The sequence below is a fragment of the Bubalus bubalis genome, chromosome 8 (assembly GCF_019923935.1).
Source record: "Bubalus bubalis isolate 160015118507 breed Murrah chromosome 8, NDDB_SH_1, whole genome shotgun sequence".
Classification (NCBI taxonomy): domain Eukaryota; kingdom Metazoa; phylum Chordata; class Mammalia; order Artiodactyla; family Bovidae; genus Bubalus; species Bubalus bubalis.
In genome coordinates, this window is record NC_059164.1 from 72,333,481 (window position 1) to 72,344,167 (window position 10,687).

Consider the following 10,687-nt stretch of genomic DNA (forward strand, 5'->3'; position numbering starts at 1 on the left):
GAATACTACTATTGGGCATTAAATTGGAATTTTCCAAGCTAGAATCCTGGAGTGGGTTGCCATTTCCTTCTTCAGGGGATCTTTCCAACTTAGGGATAGAACCCACATCTCTTGCATCTCTTGCATTGGCAGGAATATTCTTTACCATTAGTACCATCTGGGAACCCAAAGGATAACAGTCATTAGCATACATGCACACCCATGCCTCAATAGTATTATTTACATGGTAATAACAATATAAATACTGAATACTGAGCTAACTAAAATTATGATATAACTATATTGAGAGTTGTAGGTAATGGGAATATTCATTTGGGGGGTCAATGAAAGAATGAGGTGCCAATAGTAGTAAGTAAAATGTTAGAAGTTAGAAGTAGCAATATAAATAACAACTTCCCTGGTGGCTCAGACAGTAAAGGATCCACCTGCAATGCAGGAGACCCAGGTTCCATCCCCGGGTCAGGAAGATCCCCTGGAGAAGGAAATGGAAACCCATTCCAGTATTCTTGCCTGGAGAATCCCATGGACAGAGATTGCAAAGAGTCAGACATGACTTAACGACTAACTCATTGGGCATTTGACCCTTGAACATTTCAGTGGGGTGGGGGGGGACTGGGGAGAGGTGTTAGAGGTACTTATTCTCCCCACAGTTAAAAATCATGTATAATTCATAGTCAGTCCCCTGCATCCTTGATTTCTCCACATCCATTCCAGATTTAACCAACCGTGGATCCTGTAAACCCCCATTGTTTAAGGATCAACTGTATATCATTTAGAAATATGGAATACATCAGGAAGTAATGTGAATATTTTCATTTGTCTTCATGGCCAAGGTTTTCTGAACAGAGTAACAGAAGATAGAAAAGGTTTTTTTCCCCAACTGCTCTTCATACCATTAAGGGTAGAAACCACTTGTCCTTCATCTTGGAACTCTCTGGTCCTGCTAAAAGGCAATTAGGGCAATAAAACTTTTATCTCCCGCAAAGACAAGACCTATATTTGAGGGTAGATACCTTCTTCTCTTTCCTTAAGAAAGGTTCTTTTTGTCTTGTTACTGTCTCTCCCTCTGTCTCTTGCTGGAGGGGAGAAGGAATATATGTGATATCTCCTATATAATCTCCTAATTTCATAATTTCTGGAATCAGATATACAGATACCTCCTGCCCCCAACACACACACACACACACACACACACACACATGCAGCAAAGTGATATCTTCCATCATCTTGTTGCCCTGTGGGTGAAAATAGAATATGGAGAACTGAGCAAGGTATTCTGTAGGGAAATAATAGGTCTGCCTATGGTACTAAAACCTAATGTTTACTATTAGGATAAAATTAATTTGTATAAGTGAAAAAACTTATAAGAATCATCTAAAATAATTGAATTTGGTTATTTCAAAATTGGTTAATAGAATTGATATCAGTGATATCAAGGCTCTTTTTCTTATTACAAGCCTTTTTATCTCTTTGACTCAAAACTGTGTGTGTAATTTTAATAGTGAACTTTGAGTTAAAATTTTAAATGATCACCTATAAACCTCATTATCTCAAAAAAGAGTAACCATTTGACATTGACCTTAAAATCAGCACTTGTACAATGTTTACATAGCAGTTTGGTTTTACTTTTACTGAATTGTATCTTACCAAGAATGAATTAACATGCATTACACACTTGTGGTTCAACACATGAATTCAAGACCTTTATGGTTAAAGGAGCTGAGCTCATACTGCAATTATTTAAGTATGGACACAAATACCCTTCAAAGAGTGCCTTGGGATTTTTTCATTTTCACTGGGTCAAACCTTTTCTCTCCAGGACCTTTTGCTGCAGATGTAATTGCAGTTTATCGAGGCTGTTAGTCATACACAAAGGATTTCTGAGATGCCAGTTTGAGAAGGTCTGCACAGTATTTTTCTAGCTATCAGCTATATAACTTGGTGACACAAAGATTTTATTCTTGTCGCACATTTTTTCTTCTTAACCTTGAATAGTACTTCTTTGTGTATTACAGTTATCTCAACAACTTTTGTTGAAAAATAGATGAAAATTGTCTAAGGAACTGTTAATACATTTTGATATTAACATGAAATCTGCTGCTTCAGAGAAGGAGATTGCTAAGTAATAAGTAATGTGAATTTCCTAAATTTGCTGCCAATCTGAAGTTATTACATATACAGAACTTATTGCTCCTTGCATAAGTGTGATTTCTTTCTATAACTATAGATATTTGACTTTATTTGGAGGAGTCTTGAAGACTAAATTTTGGGGAAGTTTCCTTCAGTGATATCCCATTTTCTCTGTAAAATTTAATATTGCTTTTTAAATTTATATTTCCATGTAGTAGTTGTGATTAAAAGTATTCTGAGAAAAATTTATTTTAAAATATTGTATCATCATTACCATGATTTGTTTGTCAGGTGAAGAGTAGAGATAATAGCTAGAGGGGATAATAGAATAAAGCAATTATTAAAAAAATTTTTTTCTTTTGGGGTATTTTAGATTTACAGAAAAAAATTACATAGAGAGCAGAGACTTGTGTTGGCTGAAATAAAAATATACAACATAAGACTATGAGTTTTAGTTTTATGCTGAGGACTACTCCATGAGTGACAGCCTCTCAGATAGCTCTGAGGAACTGCTCCAAAAAGGTAAAGGGAAAGGGTTGATATATATATGATTTTGGTGAAGGAGTGCATGCAATCAAGCATACATTTGAGTAAAAGAATACTGTTAATCACCAGCAACTCAGTTAATGATATTAGTGCTTTTCTTATATGGGAAGATACAAGAATCCAGGTTCATAAAAATTTTTCTCCTGAAATATTTCTAATTATCTAAGGATTTGTTCTTCCAAAGCACAGAGTGCCTCATCCTGATCTTTCCCTGAATTCCTTTCAGGGTGTATTGTACGTCAGTGACTGCTGTAGCTAATGACTTCATTCTTATGGAACCACATTCTTTGTTTTACAGTTGCTATAAACCCTGCATCCTGTTTCAGTTCCCCCTATTGTTGGTAGCTTCCATTGCCATGTACCTTTTTCAGAACTAAGAAAATAGTACTGATACTTTGTGCTGTGCTTAGTTGCTCAGTCATGTCTGACTCTTTGTAACCCCATGGACTGTAGCCAGCCAGGCTCCTCTGTCCATGGGGATTCTTCAGGAAAGAATACTGGAGGGGGTTGCCATGTGCTCCTCCAGGGGATCTTCCAAACCCAGGGATCTAACCCAGGTCTCCCACATTGCAGATGGATTCTTTACTATTTGAACCACCAGGGAAGTCCAATAATACTGGCGTGGGTAGACTATCACTTCTCCAGGGGATCTTCCTGACCTAGGAATCTAACACGGGTCTCCTTCATTACAGGTGGATTCTTTACCAGCTGAGCTACCAGGGAAGCCCACAAATATTTTACTATTAACTAAATACTTCATTTTATTAGGATTTTACCATTTTTTTCCATTATATGCTTTTTTCTCTTCCAGAAAGCAATCCAGTCTAACATATGCCATTTAGTAATCTTGTCTCCTTCGTTTCCTCTGGTCTTTAATGGTTTCTCATTCTTTGCTGTATTTGGTGGCCTTGACAGTTTTAAAGAGTGCCAGTCAAGTTTTTTGTAGAGTTTCCGTCAGTTTGGTTTTGTCTGATATATCATTTCTCATGATTAGACTGGAGTTATGTACTGTCAGAAAGAATGCTATAGAGATGATATGCATTTTTCAACACTTTGTATTAGGGGTACATGATATCCACATGGCATCATTGGTCCTGTTTCTTAGGTAGATAGACTTTGCTAGGTTTTTGTGCTAAAAAGTTACTAGTCTTCCCTTTCCAGTTTCTATTATATAGAAATGAGTCACTAAGTCCAGCCCATACTCATTGGAAGTACAGGTATGAGAATTAAACTCTACCTCCATTTATAACAACTTTGTCTCTTTTCTTTTTATTTATTTATTCAATAAATTTATTTATTTAATAAATACAGACTCATGTATGTTTATTTTACAATTTAGGTTATAATCCAACACTACATTTCCCCCTAACTTTGGCCATTAAGAGCTCTTTCAAGATTTGCTCAATGTCTTCTAAACATGGCCAAATGGAGTTACTTTTTAAGCACTTTCTTACTTTGTGATACTTCTAGACACTCTAGGCCCTTGTTATATTTTTACTGTTCAACTCTACCCTCAAGGAAGAAGCCCTGGTTTCTTGAAATGGAGAACGGTACTAAAAACCAAAATCTGAGAATTGGGTATAAAATGATTGTTTTAAAAGAATATGGACAATAAGTACATTTGGTTAAGAGAGAAAAGTTGCAGTGTAGGAGACTAAAATAATAAAATGGTACAACTGAAGATATAAGCAATAGGTAATAGGAATTAATAGATAGCAAAAATAGACAGGGAGACATTAAGTAAAAGGGATCACTCATGTTTCTAATATTTAAGGGAAGAATGAGTGAGTCAGACATAGCCTGAAATGGAATTGATGGCAAGAAAGAAAACACATATGAAGTTTCCTTATATTTATTAATTCATTTCATTTCATTTTATTTTGGAAATTAGGTTCTATCCAAAGCCACTGATATTGAATATGAGATTGAAGGCTTGACTTGATCAGAAAGGATTTTGAACAGTTGATGGAATGATTATGCTAAGTAACAGGGGTTGTGTCCCTTTGAAGTTAGAAAAGCTAGCAGTCAGATTAGTTTTTTGTTTCTCCAAGAATGCTCTGTAGGATGCAAGAAAAAGAAGGAAAAAGGTGAATTTAATGGTGTGATGTTGGTAATAATAGATGATAAGTATTTGTAAACATAATGAAGTGTTTTCCAAAACAGAATTTTTAAACCCTGTCACTTTTACATTTTCAGGAAATTTGCATGCTGGTTTACAACCTCTTGGTAGCTTGAGATCCATCCTGGTGGGAGTGTTTATATCATAGGCATTGGGAAAAAAACAAATCAGGCCTTTATTTCCCCAGAGATGGTTGTTGAACACATACCACTGCTTTTTCTCCTCTCACCCTACTTTTGAAAAGGTTATCTGTATCTTTTGCTCAATTTTGCCAACCTGAAGAAACCGCCAAGGAAGAGTAATGGTATTCTCATGAAACAAATAGGCATTTTGCAACTTAATATCACTCTGGGAGGGGGCATGGTAGACGGACTTATTTATAAATCAGTTGTACTTAGAGGGTCAGATGAAATAAGCCTTTGGGGTAGAAGGGAAAACTCAAGGATCTGGGGAGATTCTAACACTTCTCTAGTCCCAAATTCAGTGGTCACAGTCCTGAACTGATAGCAGATATCTGAGGTGAAGATAAAAATTGAGGCTCAACATCCATGAAAAAGCAGAAGTTTTACTTTGTGGTAAAATCAGATCAGTAATTGACAATGCATTGAAGTGTGTTAATAGTTAACTAAAAACAGGAGTTTTTGTGGTAGTAGTTATTCTATGTTTTGACTGTATTGGTGGCAACATGATTTTATTGTTATTGTTCAGTCACTAAGTTGTGTCTGACTCTTTATGACCCCACGGACTGTAGCACACCAGACTTCCCTGTCCTTCACTATCTCTTGGTATTTGCTCTAACACATGTCCATTGAGTCCATGATGCTATTTGACCACCTCATCCTCTGCTGCCTCCTTCCCCTCCTGCCCTCAACCTTTCCCAGCATCAGGGTATTTTCCAATGAGTCAGTTTTTCACATCTGTGAAAAAATCTTTTCGATGGCCCAAGTATTGGAGCTTCAGCTTCAGCATCAGTCTTTCCAAAGAATATTCAGTGTTGATTTCCTTTAGGATTGACTGGTCTGATATCCTTGCAGTCCAGGGGACTCTTAAGAGTCTCCACCAGCACCACAATTTAGAGCATCAGTTTTTTAGTGCTCAGCCTTCTTAATGGTCCAACTCTCACATCTGTATAGGGCCACTGGAAAAACCATAGCCTTGACGATACAGACTTTTGTCAGCAAAGTGATGTCTTTACTTTTTAATATGCTGTCTAGGTTTGTCATAACTTTCCTTTCAAGGAGCAAGCCTCTTTTAATTTCATGGCTACAGTCACAATCCTCAGTGATTTTGGAGCCCAAGAAAATAAAATGTCACTGTTTCTAATTTTTTCCCATCTATTTGCCATGAAGTGATGGGACAGGATGCCATGATCTTAGATTTTTGAATGTTGAGTTTTAAGCTAGCCTTTTCGCTCTCCTCTTTCACCCTCACCAAGAGGCTCTTTACTTCCTCTTGACTTTCTGCCATCAGAGTGGTTATCATCTGCATATCTGAGGCTATTGATATTTCTCCTGGTAATCTTGATTTCAAATTGTTATTCATCCAGCCTGGCATTTTGCATGATATACTCTGCATATAAGTTAAAATAAGCAAGATGATGATATACAGCCTTGTTCTATACCTTTCCCAATTTGAAACCAGTCAATTGTTCCATGTCCAAGTCTAACTGTTGCTTCTTGACCTGCATACAGGTTTCTCAGGAGGAAGGTAAGGTGGTCTGGTATTCCCATCTCCTTAAGAATTTTCCAGTTTGTTGTGATCCACAAGGTTATTCCATTATCTCGATTGTGTTTGTGGCAACATGACTACAGCTGTCCAAATTCATATAACTGTCCAGCTACCAAGGTGAATTTTACTATATGTGAATTTTATCTTGAACCTATTTGGAAATAATAAAACATGGGCAAAGGTATACTACTAGGTGATAGCAGATTGAAAGTAGAGCTCATAATCATACCTCTCAAGGCAGAAATCAGATTAAAAATCAAAGAGATAAATAAGCATACTTAATAATCTTAAAGGCTATATATCACAAACTGCTTAAGGGATGAATACTTATGTGTAAACTAACACAGCAATAGTTCTCATGAAGCATAAAAATAAAAACATTCAAAGGGAAATACACAGGAATACAACTTACAACAAAAGAATAATGACACCTCTCCTCCTGAAAATAAAACTCAAATAGAATATTCTACCAGAAGACAACAACAGCAAAATGTTAAGAAATGTTTGGGTGAAAATTAAAGAGTAAAATTTTAAAATTCTTTCAAACTAATGATATAGTATGATATATAAAAAGTCTGTGGGATAGCAGTAGAACAACTACCAAAAAAAATATAAATACCTATATAAGTAAAACAAAGTCCCTCAAAAGAATTAAACACTCAGTGCAATAAGCTAACGGAAAAGTAAAGTAGAAATAAAGAAAGTAGAAAGAATTAATAAAGACAAAAGTTAATGAGTTGGAAAAAATAAAAACAATAGAATCAATGAATAAATGTAAAAGCTGGTTTCTTTCAGAAAAGTATACAAAACAGATAAACCACTAGCTAATTTATCAAAAGAAAAATTGGAACCAAGCAAAGGTAGGCATTAAAATTCATATTGTGGTAAAATCTTCAGGAAAAAATAACCATTTCTACAAACACACAAACAATTGCAAGGAGAAAAAATAAACAGGGGTTAGTTAGATGGTTAAGAAGAACCTTTTAAGTATTTAAACCAAAGAACTTCATTTGATATCTACCTTAAGCAAGCAGCCAACCAGCTAACCAACCAAACAACAAACAAAACTGGAAAAAAATGAGAAAAGTGGGGCATTTGTGCAAACACTAAATAAAAAAGAAATTATTTTTAGGTATGATGATAGCATTTAAAATTATATTTCAATATGAGTCATTGTTTTCTGAATTCAACACTGAAATATTTATAAGAGATGAAGTGATAATCCCACATTGTGGAGTGAAGAGGGAGAGGCAAGTGAAATTACAGATGAAACAGAAATTCCTGAGTTGATAAAATTATTGACAGTAGAAGAGGGCTACATGTAGTTTCAATACATCAGTCTCTTTACTTTTGTATAATATATGCTTATTGATTTCCATAATAAGTTGACAATTGTATGGAATTTAAGACTTCACAAGTTTTAGTATGCTACAAAGATGAGGCAGAATTAGAATGTCCACACATTTGGGAGGCAGAAAATACAGATTTGTCCATAACTAGTCTCACACCCTAAAAGGTGAGCTGACCATACTCAATAACATAGATAAATCTCATAAGCCTAATATTGAGCAAAATAAATTGTACTGTGACTCCAAATAAATTGTACTATGACTCCATTTATATTGTATACCTGTGGCGGATTCATTTTGATATTTGGCAAAACTAATACAGTTAAGTAAAGTTTAAAAATAAAATAAAATTAAAAAAAAAAAAAAAAAAACAGGCAAAGTGAAGTTGTGGTTTAAAAGTTTGTTCTGTTCTGTTTAGTCACTAAGTCATGTCTGACACTTTTGTGACCCCATAGACTGTGGCCCGCCAGACTCCTCAGCCCATGGGATTTCTCAGACAAGAATCCTGGAGTGGGTTGCCATTTCCTTTTCCAGGGGATCTTCCCATCAGGGATTAGACCCGCATTTCCTGCATTGTCAGGTGGATTCTTTACCAATAGCCACCAGGTAAAGAGAGTGATTGTTCTTTTGGGAGCAGTGACCAGAACATTAGTTCACAAGGGGCTGCTGAGGCACTGGTGATTTTGCCTGTCTTACTATTGTACAGGCAGGTTAAATTTGTGGCAATGCAGTGAGTTATATTCTAATGATTTGTATATGTCTCTGTATACATGTTATAATTCAATAAAAAGGTAAGAATGTGGGCAGAGGTGGGAACAGGTGTTCTAAGTTTTCTCATAGCCTCCCTTGGCATTGATATTATCTAATCATAATTCTGGGCTTCCCTGGTAGCTCAGCTGGTAAAGAATCTGCCTGCAACTCAGGAGATCCTGGTTTGATTCCTGGGTTGGGAAGATCCCCTGGAGAAGGGATAGGCTACCCACTCCAATATTCTTGGGCTTCCCTGGTGGCTCGGATGGTAAAATCTGCCCACAGTGCGGGAGACCTGGGTTTGATCCCTGGGTTGGGAAGATCTCAGAGAGGAGGGCATGACAACACACTCCAGTATTCTTGCCTGGAGAATCTATATGGACAGAGGAGCCTGGCAGGCTACAATCCAAGGGGTTGCAAAGACTCAGACATGACTGAGCAACTAAGCGCAAGCACAATCATAATTCCATTACTTCACGTGAAACAGATTAAGCAGTCCCACTCTGCTCTTTAATAACACTATTTAAGAGCAAACAAGCACTGTTTTTGACAAATTGCTTCTAATTGTAATTTTGTGAACTTATTGAAATAGCTTAAATTTTATTTATCTGAGAAATGTATCCTGTCAAAATGGTACATATACTTGAGAGAATTAAAAAACACCGTGAATTGGTTATTTCCATATTCCAACTTACAGAAAAACAGTGAATGAATTTCTGGGTATTCAGTTCAGTTCAGTCACTCAGTCGTGTCCGACTCTTTGTGACTCCATGAACCGCAGCACGCCAGGCCTCCCTGTCCATCATCAGTTCCCAGAGTTCACTCAGACTCACGTCCATCGAGTCAGTGATGCCATCCAGCCATCTCATCCTCTGTCGTCCCCTTCTCCTCCTGCCCCCAATCCCTCCCAGCATCAGAGTCTTCCAATGAGTCAACTCTTCCCATGAGGTGGCCAAAGTACTGGAGTTTCAGCTTTAGCATCATTCCTTCCAAAGAAATCCCAGGACCGATCTCCTTTAGAATGGACTGGTTGGATCTCCTTGCAGTCCAAGGGACTCTCAAGAGTCTTCTCCAACACCACAGTTCAAAAGCATCAATTCTTCGGTGCTTAGCTTTCTTCACAGTCCAACTCTCACATCCATACATGACCATTGAAAAAACCATAGCCTTGACTAGATGGACCTTTGTTGGCAAAGTAATGTCTCTGCTTTTCAATATGCTATCTAGGTTGGTCATAACTTTTCTTCCAAGGAGTAAGCGTCTTTTAATTTCATGGCTGCAGTCACCATCTGCAGTGATTTTGGAGCCCAGAAAATAAAGTCGGACACTGTTTCCACTGTTTCCCCATCTATTTCCCATGAAGTGATGGGACCAGATGCCATGATCTTAGTTTTCTGAATGTTGAGCTTTAAGCCAGCATTTTCACTCTCCACTTTCACTTTCATCAAGAGGCTTTTGAGTTCCTCTTTACTTTCTGCCATAAGGGTGGTGTCATCTGCATATCTGAGGTTATTGATATTTGTCCTGGCAATCTTGATTCCAGCTTGTGCTTTCTCCAGCCCAGCGTTTCTCATGATGTACTCTGCATACAAGTTAAATAAGCAGGGTGACAATATACAGCCTTGATGTACTCCTTTTCCTATTTGGAACCAGTCTGTTGTTCCACGTTCAGTTCTAACTGTTGCTTCCTGACCCGCATATAGGTTTCTCAGGAGGCAGGTCAGGTGGTCTGGTATTCCCATCTCTTTCAGAATTTTCCAGTTTATTGTGATCCACACAAAGACTTTGGCATAGTCAATAAAGCAGAAATAGATGTTTTCTGGAACTTTCTTGCTTTTCTGGGTATTAAAGGGACTTAAAGCCAAGAAGGGAAATTGACTAAGAATTGTGTTGCACTGGAGATATGATATAGAGGGGGAAAAAAAGTGTAGCACAAAATTCTTATCCTCAACAGAATATCAGTAATCAAGATATCTGTAATCAGATAATAAAGGAGAAGCTTAAAATATTCTGTTTAGACAGAAAAATCTTGACATCAAATAACTAAGGTCAATAGAGTTTTATT

The 10,687-nt window shown here is 36.9% G+C and overlaps 1 long non-coding RNA gene across 1 annotated transcript in view; it reads left to right on the forward strand.

The window, feature by feature from the left end:
* LOC123334898 overlaps positions 1-4,922 on the forward strand; it is an 86,580-nt gene extending 81,658 nt beyond the window's left edge. The window contains exon 3 of the long non-coding RNA XR_006641356.1: positions 4,873-4,922. This is a non-coding gene — a long non-coding RNA (uncharacterized LOC123334898). The remainder of the gene's footprint in view (positions 1-4,872) is intronic.
* The last annotated feature ends 5,765 nt before the right edge of the window (positions 4,923-10,687 follow it).